We start from the raw sequence: 14,044 nt of genomic DNA, 5'->3' as shown, positions 1-14,044 counted from the left end.
TGTTCTTGTAGCAAGGTGTGTGTGGACCTAGTAACACACTAACACACACACACACACACACACACACACACACACACACACACACACACACACACACACACACACACACACAGACGGACCATGGGTCGTCACTGATACCTTCTGCCTGGCCTCAGGAAATTTTCCCTCCTATCTGTTGCCGTCTTGCAACATAGCATAGCTCCTGACGACGCACAAGAGTGCGAAAGATCCATAACTAAACATTTCCATCCTCGTGTGGCTTGTTCTGTATATATATAATATAAAAGCAGTAACGTAGTGCATTAACATAGGAATTTAAGATGGGTGATGATAAGCTGAGCAAGGTGTAAGGTGGAGGAGGTCAGGCTACTGACTCCTTGCGGGTTTAGTGCTTCCACCGTGAATATATATGATGGTGGTGGGAGAATAGTTTCAGGTCCCTGGTGCAGACATGTTAAGTAATGTCTAGACGTGAGTAGTCTGTGGTGATTAATATAATCACCACAGACTACTCACGTCTAGACATTACTTTGCATGACTGCACCAGGGTGATGGACCAGGGTAGTGGACCTGGTCTAGACACTTATTTTGTGTCTAGACCAGGACCACCACACTGGTCCACCACCCTGGTCCACCACACTGGTCCATCACATTTGTTCATCACCCTGCTCCACACTAGTTCGCCACACTGCTCACCCTGGTCCACCACACTGGTCCATCCTGGTCCACCACCCTGGTCCATCACTGCTCATCTTGGTCATCACACTGGACCATCCTGGTCCATCACACTGGACCATTCTGGTCCCTCCTTCATGAGAAGATTGCCTTGTTACTGGCCACGGGCTTTACTTCCAAAGATCTGTAAATACTCCCGTCGGATCAGACGTTATTACCTGCCCTTCCCCAGGTGGTGCATGACCCTTACAGGTTTACCGCTTCCCTTTGAAAATAACGGTCATGTAGATGTTTGTCTTCATAAAACTCCTGTTTGTTCTGCTGGAACTTTTGGATACAGTAAACGCTGTTATGTTGACCAGGGAGGCTGTGACCACGTCTATGTAGGTCTGTATCAACCTGTTGGTATTGTATACCATTATCAACAGGTTAATGAGACACGTGTGCAACAGTTAGGTATCTTTATTCCGAAACATTTCGACACACAGTGGCTTCATCAGTCCAATACTAAGAAGAATGGTGAAGATCAGGAGTAGTTTGAAGTAATCAGTCCTTCGGCCTGGAGTTGATTACAAAAGACTCCTAGCCATAGTCGCCTGACACCCAGGTATTTACTACTGGATAAACAGAGTCAACATGGGTAAGAATTCACGGTTTGAACTCAGGTTCATCAGTTAAGCTGAGGACACTACCATCTAAGTCCTCAGTCACGTACTGGGGTAAAGATCCAATCATTTAGAACAAGCCTTTATTTGAAGGTTTAACTTTGTGCATAGCGTAATCAAGTCATGATTAAGCTCTTCTTAAATAGTTGGTTAATTGGGTTCAAAGGTTAATCGACTATACGAGAGTAATTAAGGCTACGTGTCACCTTTACATCACCAGTGAAGAATACTTGAATCCCTAAAATACGGATTAAATTAATTTTTTTTTCAAGGCACCGGCCGTATCCCAGCGAGGCAGGGTGACCCAAAAAGAAAAACGAAAGATTTCCTTTTTAAATTCATTAATGTATACAGGAGAAGGGGTTACTAGCCCCTTGCTCCCGGTATTTCAGTCGCCTCTTACGACAATCATGGCTTACGGAGGAAGAATTCTGCTCCACTTCCCCATGGAGATAACAAGAACTATTAAGAAAACATAAGAAAATCCATATAGATGTGTAAACATACATGAATGTGTAGTGACCTAAGTGTAAGTAGAAGTAGCAAGATCTTGTCAGCGTGTCAGCGTGCCTCGTTGCGCTCCGGGTTTTCTGGTGTTTTAAGATTAAGATTTCGTTGGGATTTTTAACCCCGGAGGGTTAGCCACCCAGGATAACCCAAGAAAGTCAGTGCGCCATCGAGGACTGTCTAACTTATTTCCATTGGGGTCCTTAATCTTGTCCCCCAGGATGCGACCCACACCAGTCGACTAACACCCAGGTACCTATTTGCTGCTAGGTGAACAGGACAACAGGTGTAAGGAAACGTGTCGAAATGTTTCCACCCCCCGGGAATCGAACCCGGGCCCTCCGTGTGTGAAGCGGGAGCTTTAGCCACCAGGCCACCGGGTCGCTCTTACGTGCTAGAACTTTAATTTGTGCCATCAGTCCTATACGATACATCCCTCTAGCGCCTGGAACCAATCTTGGGCGGAAAACATTATATACTGAGTCAAAAAAGGAGAATTAGTGTGCACTACCCAGCAGAGTTTACTGCCAGAGGGGAATCATAGGCCTAGTGTGCCGTGTGCAAAATAATAATAATAGAACTTTTCTTTGTCAGAGGAAAGAAAGTCTCCCTGATAACATTGTGTTTAAACAGTGTATAGTGTATACTACAGTGGCTCCCTAGTATATAGATGATAAAGGCTAAAGTGTCATTTGAAAACAGGTGAATTTGTAAATGAAGTCATAAGCCTATAGAGGCAGGTGCCAGAAGTCGCCAGAAACTTACCACAGTGGTCAGCTGTTTTAAAAATCTTCCTGGCCTGCTAGTGTACTCGCATATAATCTTCCTGGCCTGCTAGTGTACTCGCATATAATCTTCCTGGCCTGCTAGTGTACTCGCATATAATCTTCCTGGCCTGCTAGTGTACTCGCATATAATCTTCCTGGCCTGCTAGTGTACTCGCATATAATCTTCCTGGCCTGCTAGTGTACTCGCATATAATCTTCCTGGCCTGCTAGTGTACTCGCATATAATCTTCCTGGCCTGCTAGTGTACTCGCATATAATCTTCCTGGCCTGCTAGTGTACTCGCATATAATCTTCCTGGCCTGCTAGTGTACTCGCATATAATCTTCCTGGCCTGCTAGTGTACTCGCATATAATCTAGTGATACCAGTGAATAGCAGAATACAGTGTTGTAGTAGCAACTAACCAGTATTATAATGGTACTTAGTGGAGTGGAGTGACTTTCATTAGTTTCTTTTTTCTTGAAATACCAGACGAATACTGTGATTTTCATATAACCTGTAGTTACCAGCGGTCGCAATATACACAACGAGAAGCAATTATTACTACAGAAAAAGCGTCCTTCCTCCAAAATTTCCACCAGTCAACTATAGTGATAATATAGCATTTATTGTGGTGGAGACGAGAAAAAACTAGAAAAGCTAGATACAGCGATTGATAAACAAGGGTTGAGGCTCGACCGTTCGTCACTGTAGGAGCTGCCAGCAATCACCGGTTCTTCAACACGCAAGTTATACTTTTGTATCAATCAAATCACATATTATTCGGGTAGATAATTAACAGTAGATCCTTCATGTGTTAGCCCAAATCACCGACCAGTATGTTTTAAATAAGTGACCCACTGATCAGATCAGACTGGTTCCGAACCCTCGACTGGTCCGAACCCTTGACTGGTCCGAACCCTCGACTGGACCGAACCCTTGACTGGTCCGAACCCTTGACTGGTTTCAAAGGATTCGTTGGACAATAAAGCAGACTGTAAACGGATGGGGTTGTAGGCGCCCTTATCAAACACAAACAAATATAAATCAGGAACGTACACGGTAAGCTGTCCAATATACAAGTACAGTTAGAAATAGAAATACAAATAGCTAGAGCTTCATTTAAGGAGGTTATTAATAGAATATTCAAGAGGTTGCTAGTAGAATTACAGTAAATCAACCATTCAAATCATTATGAAGCTCTGTGTAGTCTGCAGTCAATCAAACAAACGGGCTTCCACATGGATAAATTGTCATTTTTGTGGAAATTGGTGTCACGCCCCTTGTGCAGATATCCAAGAACTAGCTACAAGCAGTATTAAAACAGTGAAGTGTTTTTGGGTATGCCCAAATGAGATAAATCTGTGGACTAAAATCACAAGGGTATTAAAAGAGGATAACATCAAAGCTGCTTTCATAGACAACCTGGAAGCTTTCTACAACAGATGGGAACATAAAAAGTCTGGGCTGAATGGTACTGCCCTTGATACCGGCCATGTAGTCAGAAACTGTAAGGCTGGAGGTGATGCCCTGGTAGTCAGTAAATGTGGGGCTGATAGTGCTGTCCTGGGAGACAGTAATGGTGAAGCTGGAGGTGCTGTCCTGGGAGACAGTAATGGTGAAGCTGGAGGTGCTGTCCTGGGAGACAGTAATGGTGAAGCTGGAGGTGCTGTCCTGGGAGACAGTAATGGTGAAGCTGGAGGTGCTGTCCTGGGAGACAGTAATGGTAAAGCTGGAGGTGCTGTCCTGGGAGACAGTAACAGTGAAGCTGGAGGTGCTGTCCTGGGAGACAGTAATGGTGAAGCTGGAGGTGCTGTCCTGGGAGACAGTAATGGTGAAGCTGGAGGTGCTGTCCTGGGAGACAGTAATGGTGAAGCGGGAGGTGCTGTCCTGGGAGACAGTAATGGTGAAGCTGGAGATTTTGTCCAGGTAGTCGGGAATTTTACGCAGGAAGGAATACATATAAATGACCTCATAGGGGACAGGAGCCGTAGTGGGGAAATAAGTGTAGTCAAAGATAAGATAAAACCAATATTTCAAACTAGAAATACCACAGGAAATAGCAAACAAGAGGACTCCACTAGCAATAGTGAGGATATATTACCAAAAACAACTGGTGGGAGCTCCATTGTTGGTGCTAGGGAGGATAGGAATAAGACAGGTAAACATGCACCAACAGGGAATACAGCCACAGAAACCCAAGGCAAACGGAAACCAAGCCTGTGCACATACTATGCACTTGGTATCTGCAGGCATGGGAAATCTGGAAAAACAGACGGGACGTGCAACTATGACCACCCTAGAAAATGCCGTGCCCATATGACAACAGGAAAATGCAAATTCCCTTCCTGTAAGCTTTTTCACCCTGAAATGTGTACCTCTTCAGTACAGGAAAGACTGTGCTATAACTTAAAATGCCAGGCACACCATCTAAAGGGGACAAAAAGATACAAAAACATCCAGGCCATGGGAAAACCTGGGTAGCCACAGCCACTCAAGAGGGAGAGGTTTTTTAGTGCCAGGAAGGAAAAAAAACTGGCAGAAAATGGCAGAAATCGTACACCAAATCCAGTCATTCCTGGAGTGGAACCACAGTCGATGGCCTCTACTCCAGACCAACAGATACAGATACTAATGCCGGAAAAAAATATCCCCTCAGTACCAACAATACCACCAGTCCGATGACATTCTTCTTTGCAAATATACAGGGTCTAAAGCCAGCAACAAACAACAAAATACCTTTCATCCGTGGACTGCTTGTAGAGGCAAAGGCAATGTTCACGGCTTTCACTGAGACCCACATAAAGGATCACTTGGACAACGAAATATGGATCCCAGGTTACAACCTATACAGATGTGACAGAGTGAACAGGCAAAAGGAGGGTGTTGGCCTGTACATTGCAGAGTCACTTGTTTGCACAGAACTGCCTAATGCCTCAAATGATGTAGTGGAAGTTTTAGAAGTAAAGGTCGAGAACCAAAACCTAGTCATTGTGGTAGTCTACAAGCCTCCGGATGCAACATCCCAGCAATTCCAGGAACAGCTGTTAAAAATTGACCACTGTCTGGAAAATCTTCCAGCTCCTGCACCCAACATCTTGCTCCTGGGGGATTTCAACTTAAGGCACTTAAAATGGAGGAATATAGCAAATAATATTGTTGCAGTAATAACACCAGAAGGCAGCTCTGATGAAAACTCACACTCACACGAGCTTTTAAATCTCTGCACAAATTTCAATTTAAACCAGCAAATAGTAGAGCCTACTAGACTGGAGAATACACTAGACCTCATCTTCACTAACAATGATGATCTGATAAGAAATGTCACCATATCAAAAAACAATATACTCAGATCACAGCATAATTGAGGTTCAGACATGTATGCGTGGAGCCCCAGACCGACATAATGAGATTAGTCACGAGGGAGCATTCACCAAATTCAACTTCAATAACAAAAACATAAAATGGGACCAAGTAAACCAAGTCCTAACCGATATAAGCTGGGAAGATATACTAAGCAACACAGACCCCAACTTATGCCTAGAACAGATTAACTTGGTGGCACTCGATGTATGCACAAGGCTTATTCCTCTAAGAAAAAGGAGGAGTAGATGTAAAATAGAAAGAGACAGGCGCTCCCTTTACAGGCGACGGAAAAGAATAACAGAGCGGCTAAAAGAGGTCAATATATCTGAAATGCGTAGGGAGACACTGGTCAGAGAAATAGTAAGCATCGAACTTAAGCTAAAGGAATCTTATAGGAGTCAGGAATCGTGGGAAGAACTAAAAGCCATAAATGAAATCGAAAGAAACCCAAAGTATTTCTTCTCCTATGCCAAATCAAAGTCGAGAACAACGTCCAGTATTGGGCCCCTACTTAAACAAGATGGGTCCTACACAGATGACAGCAAGGAAATGAGTGAGCTACTCAAGTCCCAATATGACTCAGTTTTTAGCAAGCCGCTAACCAGACTGAGAGTCGAAGATCAAAATGAATTTTTTATGAGAGAGCCACAGAATTTGGTTAACACAAGCCTATCCGATGTTATCCTGACGCCAAATGACTTCGAACAGGCGATAAATGACATGCCCATGCACTCTGCCCCAGGGCCAGACTCATGGAACTCCGTGTTCATCAAGAACTGCAAGAAGCCCCTATCACGAGCCTTTTCCATCCTATGGAGAGGGAACATGGACATGGGGGTCGTCCCACAGTTACTAAAAACAACAGACATAGCCCCACTCCACAAAGGGGGCAGTAAAGCAACAGCAAAGAACTACAGACCGATAGAACTAACATCTCATATCATAAAAATCTTTCAAAGGGTCCTAAGAAGCAAGATCACCACCCATCTAGAAACCCATCAGTTACACAACCCAGGGCAACATGGGTTTAGAACAGGTCGCTCCTGTCTGTCTCAACTATTGGATCACTACGACAAGGTCCTAAATGCACTAGAAGACAAAAAAAATGCAGATGTAATATATACAGACTTTGCAAAAGCCTTCGACAAGTGTGACCATGGCGAAATAGCGCACAAAATGCGTGCTAAAGGAATAACAGGAAAAGTCGGTCGATGGATCTATAATTTCCTCACTAACAGAACACAGAGAGTAGTCGTCAACAGAGTAAAGTCCGAGGCAGCTACGGTGAAAAGCTCTGTTCCACAAGGCACAGTACTCGCTCCCATCTTGTTCCTCATCCTCATATCCGACATAGACAAGGATGTCAGCCACAGCACCGTGTCTTCCTTTGCAGATGACACCCGAATCTGCATGAGTGTCTTCCATTGCAGACACTGCAAGGCTCCAGGTGGACATCAACCAAATCTTTCAGTGGGCTGCAGAAAACACTATGAAGTTCAACGAAGAGAAAATTCAATTACTCAGATATGGCAAACATGAGGAAATTAAATCTTCATCAGAGTACAAAACAAATTCTGGCCACAAAATAGAGCGAAACACCAACGTCAAAGACCTGGGAGTGATCATGTCGGAGGATCTCACCTTCAAGGACCATAACATTGTATCAATCGCATCTGCTAGAAAAATGAGAGGATGGATAATGAGAACCTTCAAAACTAGGGAGGCCAAGCCCATGATGACACTCTTCAGGTCACTTGTTCTATCTAGGCTGGAATATTGCTGCACACTAACAGCACCTTTCAAGGCAGGTGAAATTGCCGACCTAGAAAATGTATAGAGAACCTTCACGGCGCGCATAACGGAGATAAAACACCTCAATTACTGGGAGCGCTTGAGGTTCCTAAACCTGTATTCCCTGGAACGCAGGAGGGAGAGATACGTGATTATATACACCTGGAAAATCCTAGAGGGACTAGTACCGAACTTGCACACAAAAATCACTCACTACGAAAGCAAAAGACTTGGCAGACGATGCAACATCCCCCCTATGAAAAGCAGGGGTGTCACTAGCACGTTAAGAGACCATACAATAAGTGTCAGGGGCCCGAGACTGTTCAACTGCCTCCCAGCTTACATAAGGGGGATTACCAACAGACCCCCGGCAGTCTTCAAGCTGGCACTGGACAAGCACCTAAAGTCGGTTCCTGACCAGCCGGGCTGTGGCTCATACGTTGGTTTGCGGGCAGCCAGCAGTAACAGCCTGGTTGATCAGGCTCTGATCCACCAGGAGGCCTGGTCACAGACCGGGCCGCGGGGGCGTTTACCCCCGGAACTCTCTCCAGGTAAACTCCAGGTACAATACATAGTTTCTATATTGTAGTATCACAGGCAAACTTATGACTAAATAAGATTCATTAGGTAATAGTTGTATTACGTATTTCTATGTTTATAGTCAATTGGGTGAGAGTAAGTGTGAATTGTGGGGAATCACAGATATCAAGGGGAGGTCTAGATTGTTTTTTGGGTGTGTGATACAAGAGGATGGGCTGTTTTTAACTATATATAAATAATTATCACAAGGACCCCTATAGGAATAAGTCAGTTTGACTTTTTTGGGTTGAAGTTGTGTACACACATGTTGCTATGTATGATAATCAATGTAACTGTGTATACCTGTGTAAACTTACACAGAGGGAGCAGGTGTAGTAGTGAAGTGAAGATGCTATCAGTCAACCTTGGAGAAATAGTATTTGAGGTGGTCAGTCCCTCAGCCTGGAGAAGAGTTCAGCTCCATGGTCTGGAACAAGGTGGTCAGTCCCTCAGCCTGGAGAAGAGTTCAGCTTCATGGTCTGGAACAAGGTGGTCAGTCCCTCAGCCTGGAGAAGAGTTCAGCTTCATGGTCTGGGACAAGGTGGTCAGTCCCTCAGCCTGGAGAAGAGTTCAGCTTCATAGTCTGGAACAAGGTGGTCAGTCCCCCAGCCTGGAGAAGAGTTCAGCTTCATGGTCTGGAACAAGGTGGTCAGTCCCTCAGCCTGGAGAAGAGTTCAGCTCCATGGTCTGGAACAAGGTGGTCAGTCCCTCAGCCTGGAGAAGAGTTCAGCTTCATGGTCTGGAACAAGGTGGTCAGTCCCTCAGCCTGGAGAAGAGTTCAGCTTCATGGTCTGGAACAAGGTGGTCAGTCCCTCAGCCTGGAGAAGAGTTCAGCTTCATAGTCTGGAACAAGGTGGTCAGTCCCCCAGCCTGGAGAAGAGTTCAGCTTCATGGTCTGGAACAAGGTGGTCAGTCCCTCAGCCTGGAGAAGAGTTCAGCTTCATGGTCTGGGACAAGGTGGTCAGTCCCTCAGCCTGAAGAAGACTTCAGCTTCATGGTCTGGAACAATGTGAAGGTGAAGCTTGAGAAATGAGTCTTATATACTGTGGTGGTGGATAGTGATAGTTGTGGTGGATAGTACTGGTGGAGGATAGCGATAGTGATGGAGGATAGTGATAGTGGAGGATAGTGATGGAGGATGGTGGAGGATAGTGATGGTTGTGGAGGATAGTGATGAAGGATAGTGAATGGTGATGGAGGAAAGTGATGGAGAATAGTGATGGTGGTGGAGGATAGTGATGAAGGATAGTGAATGGTGATGGAGGAAAGTGATGGAGAATAGTAATGGTGGTGGAGGATAGTGATGGAGGATAATGATGGTGGAGGATAGTGATGGAGGAGGATAGTGGAGTATAGTGATGGTGGAGACTAGTGATGGTGATGGAGGATAGTGATGGAAGATAGTGGTGGAGTATAGTGATGGTGATGGAGGATGGTGGTGGAGGATAGTGATGGTGGTGGAGGATAGTGATGGTGATGGATAGTGATGGAGGATAGTGATGGTGATGGAGGATAGTGATAGTGACGGAGGATAGTGATGGTGATGGAGGATAGTGATGGTGATGGAGTATAGTGATGGTGATGGAGAATAGTGATGGTGATGGAGGATAGTGATGGAGGATAGCGATGGTGATGAAGGATAGTGATGGTGATGGAGGATAGTGATGGTGATGGATAGTGATGGTGATGGAGTATAGTGATGGTGATGGAGTATAGTGATGGTGATGGAGTATAGTGATGGTGATGGAGAATAGTGATGGTGATGGAGGATAGTGATGGAGGATAGTGATGATTTAGTACAGTGATGGTGATGGAGGATAGTGATGGTGATGGAGTATAGTGATGGTGGTGGAGGATAGTGCTGGTGGAGGATAGTGATGGTGATGGAGTATAGTGATGGTGGTGGAGTATAGTGATTGTGATGGAGGATAGTGATTGTGATGGAGGATAGCGATGGTGATGGAGTATAGTGATGGTGATGGATAGTGATGGTGATGGAGGATAGTGATGGTGATGGAGTATAGTGATGGTGATGGAGGATAGTGATGGTGATAAAGTATAGTGATGGAGTATAGTGATGATGATGGAGGATAGTGATGGTGGAGGATAGTGATGGTGATGGAGGATAGTGATGGTGGAGTATAGTGATGGTGATGGAGGATAGTGATGGTGGTGGAGGATAGTGATGATGGAGGATGGTGGTGGAGGATAGTGATGGTGATGGAGGATAGTGATGGTGGAGGATAGTGATGGTGGAGTATAGTGATGGTGATGGAGGATAGTGATAGTGATGGAGGATAGTGATGGTAATGGAGGATAGTGATGGTGATGGAGGATAGTGATGGTGATGGAGGATAGTGATGGTGATGGAGGATAGTAATGGTGATGGGGGATAGTGATGGTGATGGAAGATAGTGATGGTGATGGAGGATAGTGATGGTAGAGTATAGTGATGGTGGTGGAGAATAGTGATGGTGATGGAAGATAGTGATGGTGATGGAGGATAGTGATGGTGATGGAGGATAGTGATGGTGATGGAGGATAGTAATGGTGATGGAGGATAGTGATGGTGGTGGAGGATAGTGATGGTGGTGGAGGATAGCGATAGTGGTGGAGGATAGTGATGGTAGAGTATAGTGATGGTGGTGGAGAATAGTGATGGTGATGGAAGATAGTGATGGTGATGGAGGATAGTGATGGTAAGATAAGATTTCGTTCGGATTTTTAACCCCGGAGGGTTAGCCACCCAGGATAACCCAAGAAAGTCAGTGCGTCATCGAGGACTGTCTAACTTATTTCCATTGTGGTCCTTAATCTTGTCCCCCAGGATGCGACCCACACTAGTCCACTAACACCCAGGTACCTATTTGCTGCTAGGTGAACAGGACAACAGGTGTAAGGAAACGTGTCGAAATGTTTCCACCCGCCGGGAATCGAACCCGGGCCCTCCGTGTGTGAAGCGGGAGCTTTAGCCACCAGGCCACCGGGTGATGGAGGATAGTGATGGTGATGGAGGATAGTAATGGTGATGGAGGATAGTGATGGTGGTGGAGGATAGTGATGGTGGTGGAGGATAGCGATAGTGGTGGAGGATAGTGATGGTGGTAGAGGATAGTGATGGTGGTGGAGGATAGTGATGGTGGTGGAGGATAGTGATGGTGGTGGAGGATGGTGATGGTGGTGGAGGATAGTGATGGTGGTGGAGGATAGTGATGGTGGTGGAGGATAGTGATGGTGGTGGAGGATAGTGATGGTGGTGGAGGATAGTGATGGTGGTGGAGGATAGTGATGGTGGTGGAGGATAGTGATGGTGGTGGAGGATAGTGATGGTGGTGGAGGATAGTGATGGTGGTGGAGGATAGTGATAGTGGTGGAGGATAGTGATAGTGGTGGAGGATAGTGATGGTGGTGGAGGATCGTGATGGTGGTGGAGGATAGTGATGGTGGTGGAGGATAGTGATGGTGGTGGAGGATAGTGATAGTGGTGGAGGATAGTGATGGTGGTGGGTGAAGATAAAGGCGCGTGGCTAGTCTCCTCACTATTATACAAGTGAGCTCACAGCACAAGCATGTCCTTCACTGTGTCTGGTTGATATCCTCACTACACACACACACACACACACACACACACACACACACACACACACACACACACACACACACACACACACACACACACACACACACTGGCTCCTGGAGTTCAATCCCACCAAGTGCAAAGTCATGAAGACTGGGGAAGGGCAAAGAACACCGCAGACGGAGTACAGTCTAGGGGGCCAGAGACTACAAACCTCACTCAAGGAAAAAGATCTTGGGGTGAGTATAACACCAGGCACATCTCCTGAAGCGCACATCAACCAAATAACTGCTGCAGCATATGGGCGCCTAGCAAACCTCAGAACAGCATTCCGACATCTTAATAAGGAATCATTCAGGACCCTGTACACCGTGTACGTTAGGCCCATATTGGAGTATGCGGCACCAGTTTGGAACCCACACCTAGCCAAGCACGTGAAGAAACTAGAGAAAGTGCAAAGGTTTGCAACAAGACTAGTCCCAGAGCTAAGAGGTATGTCCTACGAGGAGAGGTTAAGGGAAATCAACCTGACGACACTGGAGGACAGGAGAGATAGGGGGGACATGATAACGACATACAAAATACTGAGAGGAATTGACAAGGTGGACGAAGACAGGATGTTCCAGAGATTGGACACAGTAACAAGGGGACACAGTTGGAAGCTGAAGACACAGATGAATCAAAGGGATGTTAGGAAGTATTTCTTCAGCCACAGAGTAGTCAGGAAGTGGAATAGTTTGGGAAGCGATGTAGTGGAGGCAGGATCCATACATAGCTTTAAGCAGAGGTATGATAAAGCTCACGGTTCAGGGAGAGTGACCTAGTAGCGACCAGTGAAGAGGCGGGGCCAGTAGCTTGGACTCGACCCCTGCAACCTCAACTAGGTGAGTACAACTAGGTGAGTACACACACTAGTACATGTACTCTGCAAAAAGAAATATTTGTTCTGCAAATGATATAGACCGGGTTGTTTATAAGTAAGTTGTAAACTCAGGTATATTCAACAAATATAGTTTTGTCAGGTATTGCTTCAATATCTGCAAACATCAGTGTCACCATATTTATATTTTTCATTGATATAAATGCTGGATAAATTTCGTCTATTCATATGTAAGTTGAGTACTTGGGGAGGGTTTTGGGGGTCAGCGCCCCCGCGGTCTGGTCTGAAACCAGGCCTTGTGGTGGGTCTGATCAACCAGGCTGTTACGGCTGGCCACACGAGAATTGATGTAAGAACCACAGCCCGGTTGGTCATGTACTGACTTTAGGTGCCTGTCCAGCGCCTTCTTAAGACAATCAGGGGTCTATTGGTAATCCCCCTTATGTATGCTGGGAGGCAGTTGAACAGTCTTGGACCCCGGACACTTACTGTGTTGTCTCTCAGTGTACTCGTGGCGCCCCTGCTTTTCACTGGGGGAATGCTGCATCTCCTGCAGAATCTTTTTGCTTTCATAAGGAGTTATTTTTCGTGTGCAAGTTTGGTACTAATCCCTTCAGGACCTTCCAAGTGTATATTATTAAGTCTCTCTCTCGCCTGCGCTCCAGGGAATACAAATCAAGGGACTTCAACCGTTCCCAGTAATTTAAGTGCCTTATTGTACTTGTGTGCCGTGAAAGTTCTTTGTACACTCTTCAAGGCAGCAATTTCCCCAGCCTTGAAGGGGGCAGTTAGTGTACAGCAGTATTCCATTATTATTATTATTATAATCAAGGGGAAGCGCTAAACCCGGAGGATTATACAGCGCCTGGGGGGGGATGTGGAAGGCATTCAGGCTTAATTCGGGGAACTGGAGCACAGATCCAATTTCCTAAATCAAGAGCCCCTCACCAACATCAAGGAACCTTCCTTGAGGGGAGCAGTATTCCAGCCTATAGAGAACAAGCGATTTGAAGAGAATCATCATGGGCTTTGCGTCCTTAGTTTTGAAGGTTCTCATTATCCATCTTATCATTTCCCTAGCAGATGAGGTAGATACATTGTTGTGGTCTTTGAAGGCGAGATTCTCTGACATTATCACTCCCAGGTCCCTCACATTACTTTTTCATTCTATTTTATGGTTAGAATTTGTGGTATACCCTGATACAGTTTTAATTTCCTCAAGTTTTCCATATCTGAGT

The 14,044-nt window shown here is 45.5% G+C and overlaps 1 protein-coding gene across 4 annotated transcripts in view; it reads left to right on the top strand.

Moving 5' to 3' along the window:
* LOC128684915 (pancreatic lipase-related protein 2) overlaps positions 1-14,044 on the top strand; it is a 75,757-nt gene that overhangs the window by 35,024 nt on the left and 26,689 nt on the right. The gene's annotated exons all lie outside the window — the stretch shown is intronic.

Source organism: Cherax quadricarinatus, chromosome 5 (genome assembly GCF_038502225.1).
Source record: "Cherax quadricarinatus isolate ZL_2023a chromosome 5, ASM3850222v1, whole genome shotgun sequence".
NCBI classification, from domain to species: Eukaryota; Metazoa; Arthropoda; class Malacostraca; order Decapoda; family Parastacidae; genus Cherax; species Cherax quadricarinatus.
The sequence above is the reverse complement of the archived record's forward strand: the minus strand, read 5'-3'. Positions and strand labels throughout refer to the sequence as shown.